This window comes from Anser cygnoides, chromosome 5 (assembly GCF_040182565.1).
Source record: "Anser cygnoides isolate HZ-2024a breed goose chromosome 5, Taihu_goose_T2T_genome, whole genome shotgun sequence".
In the NCBI taxonomy this organism is placed as follows: Eukaryota; Metazoa; Chordata; class Aves; order Anseriformes; family Anatidae; genus Anser; species Anser cygnoides.
In genome coordinates, this window is record NC_089877.1 from 12697723 (window position 1) to 12711276 (window position 13554).

The 13554-nt window shown below is 45.9% G+C and overlaps 1 protein-coding gene across 2 annotated transcripts in view; it reads left to right on the forward strand.

Moving 5' to 3' along the window:
* NR1H3 (nuclear receptor subfamily 1 group H member 3) overlaps window positions 1–13554 on the forward strand; it is a 30316-nt gene that overhangs the window by 3318 nt on the left and 13444 nt on the right. The window lies entirely within an intron of this gene.

The following is a 13554-nucleotide window of genomic DNA, read 5'->3' on the forward strand; positions in this document are numbered from 1 at the left end:
ATTAGATCTGGTATGTGAACATATGGCTATCGAGAAGGCCTTTTTTCAAAACTTCAAGCTTTGAATTTAAGGACTTTAGCTGTCGCTGTTTTTCAGAAGTCATCTTCCCAGGGAAGAATATAGAATATAAGGTGCCTTGTCTTGAACCTGTTGAAGGATGATCCTGCTATCTGCTCTGGAAGCAGCTGCTGTGAAAGTCTCGTTGCCACAGGTCTGTGGGTCTTTGCATGTCGAATAGGAAAACTTGTCAGATTCTGTGTAACCCCCCAGCAATAAGATCTGCAGATCTGACAGTCTTGGAGGAAAGTAACTGTTTCAGAATCGAGGTGAAACTTAACATACGAGGATGTTTTGTTTCATTGGGGAAAACTGTTCTGCTGCTCTGCAGTAGAGTATTACTGTGTGTTCCTCACCGCATAATAATTCAGGAAGGCAGAATCACATCCTCTTTGCTGTGGAAACCGTCTCCGTGGGAAGGAGCCTCATCTTAGGAGGGAATTCAGGGGAGTGCTTCCTGCAGTCAGGCACAGTTCTGCATCAAACAGGTTCAACTTGGTCACGCTTCTGCTCATATGTAAGTACAACATTTGACCTAGCATTTCCATTGCGGTTACGGCAGCTGGCAAGCTGTATTGTAACAAGCTTTGGTTTGACTGATGTGTATGATATTTTTAAATTAGATGAGGCTTCACGTGTTCTGGCATTCATTTCTCTGTTTGAAGTTCTAGCCCCCCTGTGTGGTGGTGGTCTGTGACTTTCTGCTTAAGACAAAATACCTTTTTTTTTTCCCATTTTTGGAGCACGGACGAACTCCTTGCTTGTGTCCTCACTAACAAGGAGACATCCTGGGAGCCAGCGTAGCTTGCAGTTTTAGACCTGGAGATCTCAAAACCAGATTTCCTGTGAGGTAAAATTACTTGCTTTATTGAGTGTCCAAAAGAAAATGTTAAGGTGATAGCAGTCTCATTTCGTAATGTGAGTTGAAATATACGCTGCCAAGCTTTTAAGTGTCTTATCTGGAGAGGGCAAAGGCTAATTCAGGTAGTGCACATAGGAGGGCAGAGCAAAAACCTGTCCTTTGTGTTTAAGGGAAGGGGGGGGGAAATACATGTTTATTAGTGCGAAGTTGATGGTGAAATGGAGAGAACGATGGTAGAGAATTAGAAATCTAATTCTTGTTTTGATCAGACCAAAGCCATTGTCTGTAGGATTAAGCGGGAGAACTGGGATGGGAGGATTGAAGGGCTTTCAAAGCCGTGCTGCAGAGCCAAGCTGAATTATACCTCTCTGGGATGTAAATAAGAGATGTTAGGTGAGTATCGCACTGGTTGCTAAAGCAGATGACTGACAAGAGAGTAGGTGTTCCCTGGCATATTAGGTTCTATAGTTTATTTAAAGGTTTAGTGATATATATAGGTAAATATACTTGTAAAATTTTTTGAAATGATTGGGGCATAGGAGTTGCATCCTCTGCCTCTCTGGGGAGAGGGGCACTCTTGGCCCGCTGATCCCAGCCCAGCTGTGAAACAAACAAGGCTGAGTGGTTTAAAGCCAGGCTTCCAACTTGCTGATTTTAAATCTTGGTTGGTGATTTAAGTAATTCACGTAAGCCTGGTTTTGCATTTGGTGTTTTCCTAAAAGGAAGGTATGTTCTACTTGGTGAAGCTAATTTATTAATATTTCTTGCTAAGCAGGGTGATAGTGTATACATACATCCGTGTTACGCTATTATATCACAGTAAATGTTTACGTTAGAAAATAGTCATTTGGATTTACTAGATGAGTAATTCCTTTCCTTATGACTTGTGCAAAACTGCATTTGAATAAAAAGGTCAAATTAAAAACATGCAAAACTAACTATTTTATAATCAGCCTATAATCAAGGACTGGATACTGAAGAGAAAATATGCTTGCTGGAGTGTGTTGTTGTTCAAACTGTTTTACTGTAACAAGGCAGTGTTATCTGTACTCAGCAAAATTAACTGGTTGTTTTTGGTCATTGTGTCCTTCCAGATCTTAGAGCGAGCATAACTCATCCTCCCTTGTGTTGTTTTTATTCAGAGATTGGGAGAGAAAACATCTCCCCCCTGTTTTATGCTTCCCTCCCCCAGCATTTAGTAAACTGAACTAATTTAATAATCAAATTGATGAAACTAATCTTTCTGTCCTTTTTCGATTGGTACTTCATTGGATTCTGGTTCCGTGGTCTTAAGAACTTCCTCAAGCTTAGGAATTGTGTTCTTTAAGCATTCCACTGCAACCGTGTGCTGTTTCTGCTTGGAGAGCATTTCTGGTTTTGTTTAAATGATTGTTTTAGACTTTATCATAATTTGTCATTGTCTTAGAAAATAAATTCACCGAGTGTAAGCTTGGACCAATGTGTGTAAATTCCTACTTAAATAGAAATGTTTGGAATTTAAGCAGTCTATTTAGGGCCCTTATGAAACGAGGGCAAAGAGGTAGGCTTCTGAAACAACTCTGTAGTGTCTCGGTTGCCAGGGACATGCATGCAGAAATGTGCCAGTCCCCAAAGGACTCCACATGCTACGGCAGTGACTTTTCCTGGACGTTTTTCCATTGTCACGCTGTCAGATATGCACATGTAGTGGCTTCTTGAGCACCCACGTGGAATGTTTGCGGGCACTTGATGCTGCGCTGCAATAGCCTTTGAGACTTGCCCCGGTGGCACTTGCCTTGACTTGCATCCACGCACAGAGTCCTCGCCAGCGTGCTGCAGCTTGCACGAGTGCTGCCACCGAGGCAGGGCAGCTCACCCAGCTGCATGCTCGGAAAGTTGAAGAAGAATTTGTCGTCCTGCCTTCCAGTACCGACTTGGTGATTCTGGTCTTCTCCTCATCGACTGCTTCCTCCCTTGGCCTTCCTCCGTGGGAGAGGAACAATTTTCTGGTCTCGGTGGAAGGGCCAGGAAGAAATGTGACAGATGGCTTCTGTGTTTGCAGTTGGTGAGGGACACGTTCCTGGGCATCAGCAGGTGTGGGCAGGAAGCCCTAGGGCTGTGATTCAAGGTCTGTGTAGCGCACGGGCAGGCGAAGTTGTGCTGGTGGAAGGTGTCGGATTCCTTCAGCGAGGGAAGAGGGAACTTGAGTTGTGAGTCTTTTGAAATATAAAATACAGATGAGCTTAGGTCATGCGGTGTAGCTCCTGTTAATCTAAGCATGTCTGAGAAGAAGGGGATTAACTTGCTGGGTTATATGGGACTGAAGAAAAATTTTCCCTTGGTCTCCAGAAAGCTGCCAAGTTGCTATTTGTTTTTCTTCAAGTAGAACAGGTGTGGTGAATGCAGAAACCTTTTCCTGAAGAAAACATGATTTTCCTCTCTGTTACCAGCAATATTTTCCTATCATGCTTCTTCTAGCAGCGGTTTGGGCATGAAGAGTGAAAACAAGGAGAGCCTGGAGACTTTGTCCTGCCTCATTTAGGTATCAACTCTAACTGGTACTGCCTGATACTTGCTCTGGGTGGTGCCTTCTGCAGTGTCCCAGAATCAGCGGCCATCCACACCCTTCTCCCTTGGTGCAAGGAGCAGAAGAAGAAATCCAGCCACCTGCTGGCTCAGCCCCGTTGCCTGCTCGTACACATGCTCACGTTTTCCAGAACTGAACTTGGGTCTGCAGCTATTTCTGACCGGCTGGGTGGTAGGAGCTCGCTGACCTGTGTAATGTTTGCTTGCTTGCTTCATACAGCCCCTGCCAGGGCATTAAGCTGGGCAGAACCGCTGGCTTGTTTTTTTTTCTGTGGGTTGCTTGTGGATTCTGCCATTGGCCTCCTCCTCCTCCTCCTCCTCCTCCTCCTCTTCCTCCTCTTCCTCGTGGCAAGATTGCGCAGGAGCTGGGAACGGAGTGGGCTCCATGCAGTATGTTCCTTATGACAAACCCTGACAATCTCACAGTTATGTTCTGCTTTTTTCTGTTAGAGCTTTTGTGCGGGCTTTCAATCTGTTTTGGTCTGTATGAATTCAGGCTGTAAAAAAGCATCGGGCTGTTAGCACCTCAGTCCTTTTTGTGCTTCGTTAGGGCTCTTTCTGGATGGAGATCACCTGTAGGACCGGGGGCTGCTGTCCCGGCCGGTGGGTGTGCCGCCGGCGCGGCCATTTCACTGGCTGCTGTTTGAGCCGCAGGCTCTGTCCGGCTCTGGACTGTTTTCCAGCTGAGCATTTGTGGTGATGTCAGGCCGTGTGAGAAGGGAACATGACTTGGCAGGACAAAGTCTGCAGAAAGTTCAGCTCCACATTTGGCCAAGAGCCTCCGAGGGAATGAGATCCACACACACACATTCTGCTGCTCAGGCTGTCACACGCCCTCTCACATGCTCCCTTCCTGTCACACGGATCCTCTTTCTCTCATTTTCAGGCCTTTAACCCTTCCCTTGTAGCTTTCACTCTCTGGGTTTATTTAAAGAGGAAAATAATTCCCTCCCTTATCCTGCCGATATTGTACCTTGGAAGTGTTCAGCCGAAATGACCCCCAAAGCAAAAATAGACAGCTCACGCAGACCAGGGTCCGGAATAGTAAAGTCAAAAGCAGGGCAAGTTTGCCTTGCACGGAGCTCATAATGGTCTTTTCTCCTGACCTGCGCCCCTGCTGCGATGCCGGTCTTTACTGTGTTTCTTGGCACTACTTCTCATCTCTCTTCTCGCTTGACTGCAGTCTTCTTGCTGATGTAGGTTTGGGCACACGGATCTGCTGTAGGGTGGGAAGCCCTGCCTCGCTTCTCTCCTTCGTTCAAAAGCAGTGGTAGCAAAACCTGCCAAAACACATCCCAGGTAATGGATGAGTGGGGAATAGGCCAACGTGTGGAACGGTCGAGCTTTCTTTGAAGCAATTTAGACCCAGTTCCAGTATCTGTTTTATATGGGTATTTCTGCAGCGTTGTCATTTCTTCCTGCCCTCTGCGCTACATCTAGGGATGATATTTCTATGAATGGGAAACGCCACTTTTCCCCTACTGCCCTTAAGGGAATCTTAATGATTTTCCTGCCTGTTTTGCAATCCAGTACTGTATTTCTGCTTTGCCTGTGAGCGGTAGTATTTGTTTTGATAGATGCTTTTAGGTGGGATGGTGCTTGGATACTAAGTGCTGTACAGATACTCCATAAAAAGGCTGTTTCCCAGAAACACTCCTGTTTCGGTTACGGTGATGTGCAGCATGCTGATGAAAGTACTCTTGGGGTGGGAGGGAAAGGAGGAAATCAGAAAAATGAACAAACAACTGTACCATTAACAGCCCTCTCCTTTATTCTCTTCTTCCCTGTCTTGCCTCATGTTCTTTTATTTCGTATCTGCTAGAGGAGGGAGAGCAGTGTCAAAGAGAGTTTGGGCTGGGTAAGAGCCTACGAGCTGCGTGCTTTTAAGTTTTCTTTCAGGCTTTGCTGTGATTCATTTTACAGCTTTGGGAACTTGTCCTTTGTCATCTTGTCTTGCTGGTAAAATGTTGCTGCTGTTTCTTACTGCTGTTATCTGTTTTAGCAGCAGTTCAGTGCTGACAGTGGATTGGGCCGTGTCCCTGCTCAGAGCACTTAGGGATGCTGATGTTGAAGAGATGGGCTGAGACAAGCTGGCGAGCTGAGCAGATTTCTCTTTAACGCTGCTAGCTGCTAAAGACATCTGGTTAGAATAGGCATGGGCAGTGAGATGTTATTCCCTGACCTCATAGAGTTTTGTGGAGATTAAATTATCTTTAAGGAAACAATCAGGTAAGCAGTATGTTCTGTTATTATTTATCATTATCGCTTTATACATGCAGCAAAAAGGCCAACTTTTCCGTGCATAATTTCTTTGATTCCTTTACTGGCTGGGGACTGGGTTTAGTCCTTTTCCCTGACATCCTCTATCAGGTTGTTACTTTAGGTAGTCACCCTTGTTGTTTGTTTTTGTGTTGTTTTCTTTTCTTTCTTAGTTCTGATCTCTCTCCAGTATGGAGACAGCATTGGGATAACATCTCAAATCCCTCAGACTCGTGTTCCCTGTAGCAGAGAACTAACCTCTGTGGGGCTGGGGTCCATAAAGGAGGAACATAGACTCCAAGGTAGAGTTTTGTTCTGCTCTCTGTAATATGGTGCCAACGTAGTGCTCCACAGTGGCTGGAGAGAGAGGTTTCTTTCACTCTTATTTTTTCACTTCTGTGCAAGCCCCTGTTTTAAAAATACAGTCAGGCTTTTCGAACCTAGCCAGTTGTTGCCATTACCTCTGATCTAGATGACGCTGGGTATTTCCTGTGGTTTTTGAGCCATGCTCTCTGACAAGGCTGAGGAAACTGCATCTTGAAGCTGTTACATTAAAACTTTAAAGAGTGGCTGGCTGTTACGTTTTGGGTAGCAATATATACTTGTGTAGAACAAGGTACTGGCGGCTGTATAAAGCTAGAGAGAGAATCCAGAGACAACAGACGCTCTGGTTGTGTTTTCTGTGCTGCCATGCAGTGGCATTTAGAAGGAAACTAAGGTGAGATCTGTTCTCATTTCCAGCCTTCAGTAGGATGTGATGAACTGTCGCTGCACGTAGGACGCGTAAGAGCAGGTCAGCAGCAGAAACAGCGAGCTGCAAACAGCTCAACTTTAGTTTAGTTTAGTTTAGGGTCTTGCTGCTTAGCAGATAATTTCATCCGAGGAAGTTTCCTAGGTTGCTTGAATACTTTTCACGTTTGGTTTTATTTATTTATTTATTTATTTATTGGTCTAGTGGTGTGGGTAAAACTACAAAAGAATTACGTTAGCCAATGCAGGTGCCCTAGGAAGAAAAACAAGCAAAGCAAAATTGCCATGGTGTAGATATGCTTAGATGTGCAAGGGAAATAAAAAGACTTACCGATAGCTTAATTTGCATGGGGAAATTGCGAGCGGTACCGGTGAAAGAACGCTGCTGCTCTTATGAAGTGAATTTCCATAGGGAGAACTTGCTATTACTGCTGGTGCTAACAACCATTCATTCTACAGATGGGGCTGCAGCCTGGATCCCCCACCCTACCCTTCTTCCCGAGGAGGAGGAGCGGCAGGGAGCTGCCCTTTGCTCCTTTGATAGGAGGAGGGGGCAGCTGCTCGGCTTCGTGCGTTCCATCCTCCTGGGAGGAGCACAGATGGGATTTTTCCTGTTTGAAGCTTCTGTCAAAGCCTCAGTGGTGCTTCCTGCCATCTGAAGGTCGATGCTGATAGCGGCGTCAAACTGTCATTTGACAGTTCAAGCTGGATTTGCAGCCAAATGCTGAGGATTACTGCAGTTCAGCCCCAAATGGCAAGTTCTGCTCGTGTTCTCCCCCACAGGTGCTGCAGAAGTCGGTGTCGCTCCAGGTGGCAGGGCTCTGCCTGCTCCTCACGTTGGGGCACCAGTCCGCAGCTCACCTGGCTGGACAGAGCTGGGGACGAATGGCTTGTCATTTTACAAGATGGTCTGGGGGGAATGCTCCTACTGAAACGTCTTCCTGGCCATAATGCAGCGCATGCTCTAGTTTTTGCCATTTTGGGGATGGTTGTAGTCTAGGTTAGCCAGAAGCTTGAAAGCTGAGGTGGCAGTGACAGTAGAAAACCTGGGAGGAGTAGAAGGGACGAGCTTTGTTACCCAGGTCTGGTTGGTGCTGTTTTGCAGAGTTCAAGGGAACTTGTGTCAATGGCCTTTAGAGGAATTTCATGTCAGCAAGGTGGACGCATCAGGCCTGATAGCACTTGTTATTCATTTCCAGGTAATTAACCAGGAAAGAGCCTGTCCTTTCTAACCATCATCTGTTCTCTCTCTCCCTTTCTGCCTCTTACTTTCTTCCTTTGTCAGAGGGACTAATGCCTCCGTGCAAACAGGAAGAGAGGCGAGAGAGCTCCCTGTGCTCGGTGTGAACGAACTGCAGTAACCTCCCTTCTCCTCTCAGCTGCAGGATCAAGGGCATCTGGCTGTGGGGAGGGAGGGAGGAAGCAGAAAGGCACGGCCCACTTCAGGGTCTCACCCACCCTGAAAGCAGACACTGTATAACTCTTTTCCCCTAGCTCCTTGTGTTGACACGTCATGCTTTGATCAGGCAGAAACCAAGAGGTGAAGATGAGGGCAAAGCCAAAACCTCAGCCTTTGACTGGCAAGGAATAATGAGAGAGACAGGTAATGAGAGAGGGGAGGGAGCATCTCCTGCTGGATGAGATGTGATCGGAAGAGCTGACTTCTTGCAAAACAATTGCTGTTGGGGTGAGAAGCTCTTTTGCAGAACTTGTAAGTTCTTGGGCGTTATTGGAGTCAGCACATTCTGTCTTCTTCTCAGGGACAGTTTGTGAAGCTCTGTTCCCAAATTGCCCTGTGTGGGAAAGAAATACATACTGTGTTGTGAAGACACAGTGAATTTGGTTTCTGATGCAGAACAAAGCAGAAGTACTTGGGGCTGATTCTGCCCCGAATTACGGTATTCTGTTTGGTAGTACACTTGTGGCTTAGGACCCTAATTTACTTTTCTAACCAATTTGAAAACATTCACTGGAGAAAGACTTCTGTTTTGCTTCACTCCCATATTCTTTTTTACCTGAGGTGGGTGGAAGTGGCTTGGAATTTCTGCTGCTGCAATTGTTTGTTTATAGAGGCATATTCTATACATCAGGAGCATCTAAGTCATGTTGGATACGGATTGATAAATGTCCGCAGAAATATTTGCATTGTTGTAATAAAAAGTCTAATTTTGGAAAGAAAATTAGAAGGTCTGCCCTCCAGTCTCAGAGAGCTAAAAACACCTTTAGGAGGTTTTCCTGTAATAGCCTGACTGTCCCTTCCTTGTGAAGCCTGTGAGGAATAGGCAGAATCCATCTTTCAGAATAATCCCTTCTGTCCTGCTGTACGCCGTCATTAGACCTTCCTGCTTCTCTTCCCTGTACTCTTTCAACCAAGTGACACACAGGAATATTTTAGTCTGTCTGGTTGTTAGTCACTTTTGCTGTTGCCCTCTGAATACTGCCATGGCATCCATACCTGAGCAGGTTAGGAGACATCACGCTGTGTGTTGAGACCAGACTAAAGCCAAGGGTGGAGACACAGCCCAGAGGAAGTCTTCTCCGTGAGAGCTGGGTGCTGCAGCGAGAACTCAAGCGAACTCAGGGATGCACCGCTTCAAAGGAAGAGACAAGTGCCATAAGCAAAGCTCATGCCACAAGTCGGCAAGTCACGGGTAGTAAGGAAGTTGGTCAGCAGCAGGAGTGAGAACCAAGGAAAGAGGATGGGGACTCTCAAACTCAGAGCTAGAGAGGCAGAGGTGGGAATAAGACTGTGTACGTGGGGACAGGAGACCCAAGTGTAGCAGCCCTTCCCTGTGGAGCAGGCTGTACGGTCAGGAGCAGCTGGTAGGACCGCTTTGCGTGGTTGGCAGAGGTGGCAGCAGCTCGTAAGGCTCATGGGCAAGCGCCACACACTTGGGCAACTCGTAGCAGTCAGCTGAAGCTTAGCTTGATAGTGAATGGAAGCAATCACGAAGCAGCAGCTTTCTTATCAGTATCATCAGTATCAGACTGATGGTGGCTTGTGGACTCCTTCCAGTTTGTGGATGCCTTCGTGCTTCTGTGGCATCAAAATGGATAATGCAATTTCAAGTGGGGTCGCTGCAATTCTCTGTAGAGAGGGCTCTTACAGCTGGGGCCCAGCTAGTTTCTTTTTCCTCAGAGTCACAGTACAGTTCTTTCCCTTATTTGTTAACATAATGTTCAGAACTACTTTTGATGCTATCCTGTTGCACTGCTTTGCACGCCTTGCATTTTCACGTTTTCTCCCTCCCATTGACAATCAAGTTGATGTTTTTTTCTTCTTGATTTTTAATGGTTTTCATGCAGAATCTTACTTTATTCTCAACGTGACAGATTTGCATAGATTTCTTTTTCTGCTCTGAAAGGTGCAAGTGGTTCTTTCCACTTCTTACAAAGTGAAACCTGTTATATACGTACTTCTGACCCTCTTATGGACCTCTTAGTTGTGCCAGTACTTCTTGAGAAATGCGATGATGCAGAGGAATGAGCTAGGATGAGCTGGGAGCAATCTTTTCTTTCTCTGAGACAACTGCAAGGTACTGCCATGTTCTTTGGGGAATTCTGTGAAAATACTCTGGCTGCCACACCAGAGAAGGAATAGGAAGAGCATTAGGTTAGTCCTTATGAAAGAATTGGAACAGCAGTGTCTCCTGAGGGGCTTTGTTCCCTGCTAGTCCTGTAGGGTCCGTGAAATGTCAGTCTGACCATGTTTATTTTTTTTCCCTCAGCCATTTATATCTGCAGCCAGCTTTTGGTACCAAAGATAGCATCACTGGTGTACACACTGTGCGTTTAGTTTTCAGCGGAGACCATTAAGCATTGTTTTGACCCAGCTTTCAGAGGTAGTTTCAGAATGGGTGCCGGCACTCGTATTGCATGTCAGAATGCATTTAGAAGCCAAAATGCCAAATTATATCCCTGTTTTAAGTACCTCTGAAAGATAAACCTTCCTATCAGACACAGTGGTTCACCAACAGCCCGCTTTTTTAGCCCCCCCCCACAAAGGCACGATCCTGTTGCCACGCAGGTGTGTGACACACGAGCACAGTCATGTTAACACATGAATACAAATGCAAGGTCTCTTCTGCTGATGCTGACGTGCTGCAGAGAGCGCACTTGTGATTCATTATAGAACTGAAACCTAACCATTTATTTTCTCTTGGCGGAAGGCTGTAGGATTTTGTAACTTACCAGGACTCTGACCAGTAACTCCTCTTTTGAAAGATACCAGAGACTTGCGCAAACTTCCTAAAAAGCTACCGTTTCATCGGAGCTTCCAGTGCTTGGAGGTAAAAGGCTTGTTGTGCTGTTCCTCCCATTATTCCTGCGCTCCACAGTACAGGTTCTCTGGAGATGCACTTGCATCTGGTCTGCTTCCTGGCTCTTATACTTATTCTCCCAGAAAGCACCAGACAAGGAATGCCAAGGAGAAGACAGACTTTTTTAGCAGAAGAGTCACAATAACTGCACCCGGCTCATTTGGTTTCTTTATCCATGTGCTGTGCTGCCCAGAGCCATATCATTTACTTACCCTCTACGAGTATGGGACAGAAATTAGGCATATTCTGTAGCTTTGTGGCTGTTGATGACGGGCCAGGTCAAAGACTTCCAGAAGAGTGCATAAATGCTTTAGCTGGGCTTGGAAGAAGACTTTTAGCTGAGCATATGGGTTGAGACAAGGCTGTTGCTGGAGGAAGTAATGAAGGTTTCTGGCAGTTCAAATGAAGTGCAAGAGCCAGGGCTGCCACCTCTAGTCTTTGTTACAGAATCTTCTGTTGCAGGAGCACTGGTGTTGAAACCATTGGCCTCAGAGTTGTTCAGTTGTCTCAGAAAAGGAAGAGAGAGGGAAGAAATGGAGTAGGGAGAACCTGGTGGCAACACATTTCAGAGGTGTTTAGTGTCTTGTTTGAGACATGAGTGACAAGGGCTGGTAGAGAATTGTTTCCATCAGCCTTTCATCTGTATGTGCTTCCTCACTGGAGTATGTCTGTTCACTAGGTTTCTCTGCCCTAGATGCTATGTTAGAGAGAAGTGATTGCCCCATCTTTTGTCACTTGGCCAGTCCTGGCTTCTAAAACTGACAAAGTTGAGACAGACGGTGGGAGGCAGCACAGCAGATGATGTCAAGAAGACTCTGTTCCCTTTTGCAATTAGAGCTTGCATTACCTTTCTTTATCTCAAGTTGAAGTGGTGGTGCAAACTGGGAGATACGAACCTCTAATAACATGGTTATTAGTACAGAACTCAAGGGTTTTAGTCATTTGAAAACTATTCTCATATATTTCTACGAAAACTGGCTCGCTGGCCTAATCATACAGCCTCTCATATATATGTGTGCCTGCGCGGAAAATGCTAGTTTAGTTTTCATTACCTAGCAGCACCAGAGTGCTGCTGTTTGCAGTTAGGTCAGTTTTCCACAGCCTGTTACTGGATCTACAAAACTGAAAAATGCTGTCTTGTAAGAGAGGCTTCTCATCTTCCCTGCTCCTGTCTGGCCTGTTCCGCTGTGGGAGGCCTAGGGAAGCTGGTGCATGAGGTAGGAGCATGTGGGCTGGTTTCGCAGCACGAAGATAGTGGCTGATAGGCCTTGCCCCTTGCCGTGTCCTGGGTGTGCACGCGGATTTATGCTCCCCTCCCTGGTGCTAACTGCAGACTAGTCAGACACTGCCAGGAAGTCTGCAGTCTTGTGGTGTGTGTGTGTGTGTGTGTTTTTAGAAAATCCCCTTTGGGCTCCAGATGTCCTGCTGACAGCAAGTTTCACTCTTGCAATGTCAATCGTGGATGACAGTTTCAAAATCCCATCAGGATGCGCCCTCCTCTTTTCCTTTCTGGAATACATCACAGCTTATGGCCGGGATGCAGCAGGACCTGAGCTCAGTCACTCGGTGCCTCAGCTGGAGGATCAAACTTTTGCTTCAAAAAGCACTGCAGTGCTGCTGGTAGTGATTCATTCTTCACAATAATTAACGTTTGAATGAATCTTTTGCGTGGTTTAAAGGAATGTGGAGATGCATTTAGGCAGTACACTTAGCTCACTGTTTCGTGCCCAAACGTGCCCAGAGACATCTGGTAATCTGCATCGATGAGGAGTTTACACAGGACTAGGAGTACAAGGCACATTTGGGTTTGTTTCATTGAAGTTCCTGTCTCCAACTGGTGCTCTGTACCTCTCCGTGAGGCTTGTGGGGTTGCTGCAGTATTTACTGTGGAGGATTTTTTTAAAGTTGATTGTGATAGCCACTCTGTTCCTTTGCAAACTATGAGTCTTCTTGAATTGTTTGCAAATCAGATCTGTTATGTTGCAGTCTCTCACGTTAGGATTTTTACTTTTTCTATGGCTTCGAGTTTCATATTTGCTGCCACTGCGTTCATCACAGATGGTCTGTTTTGCCAGTGATTCAGGGCTGCGTGTACCAAAGGGAAGAGAGCTTTGAATTCCTTATACGGTCTGAGTCTGTGTTTATAAAGGTCACATAAATTAATACGTCCTGTGGTTTTTTAGACCTGCATTCATTATCTGCCAGAGTGTAACGGGACGTGGCAGGAGTCCAGCAAGCTTGACAGTATGACTGGATTTGTATTTGATGACTGTTGCTCTCAGAGTCCTGGGAGGGGGTGGTTTGTGGGACTATTGCTTTTGTCTTTGCCTTTGGCATTCCAAGAGAAGCTTCGTGATCTGGTCCAAATATGCAGGAGGGAAGAAGGGGCTTGGGACAGCAGTCCTCTGCCTTTTCCCAGTCAGCAGTGCAGTGTGTGAGGCATGCCCCTGGTTACCTGATGCGTTTGTATTTGGGCTGCTGCCCAGCCTTCTGTCACCTCCTCTCTTTTAGAGAGTTGCAGTCTTCCAGTCCCAAACTCAATTGGTCAACTTAAACTGGTACAGGCCTTTAATGCAGTTGCTTTTTAAATCAGTTAATCCCTTTAGCTTGCATTGATAAATCACTGAATTAAGATCAACTGATCTAAATGCATGTTCAATCAGATTAGGCGTGTTTGCACTAGCAGTTTACATCAGTTTCACTAAGTCTGTGCAGTCAAACTGGTAAGGCTTTTTCTGTGCA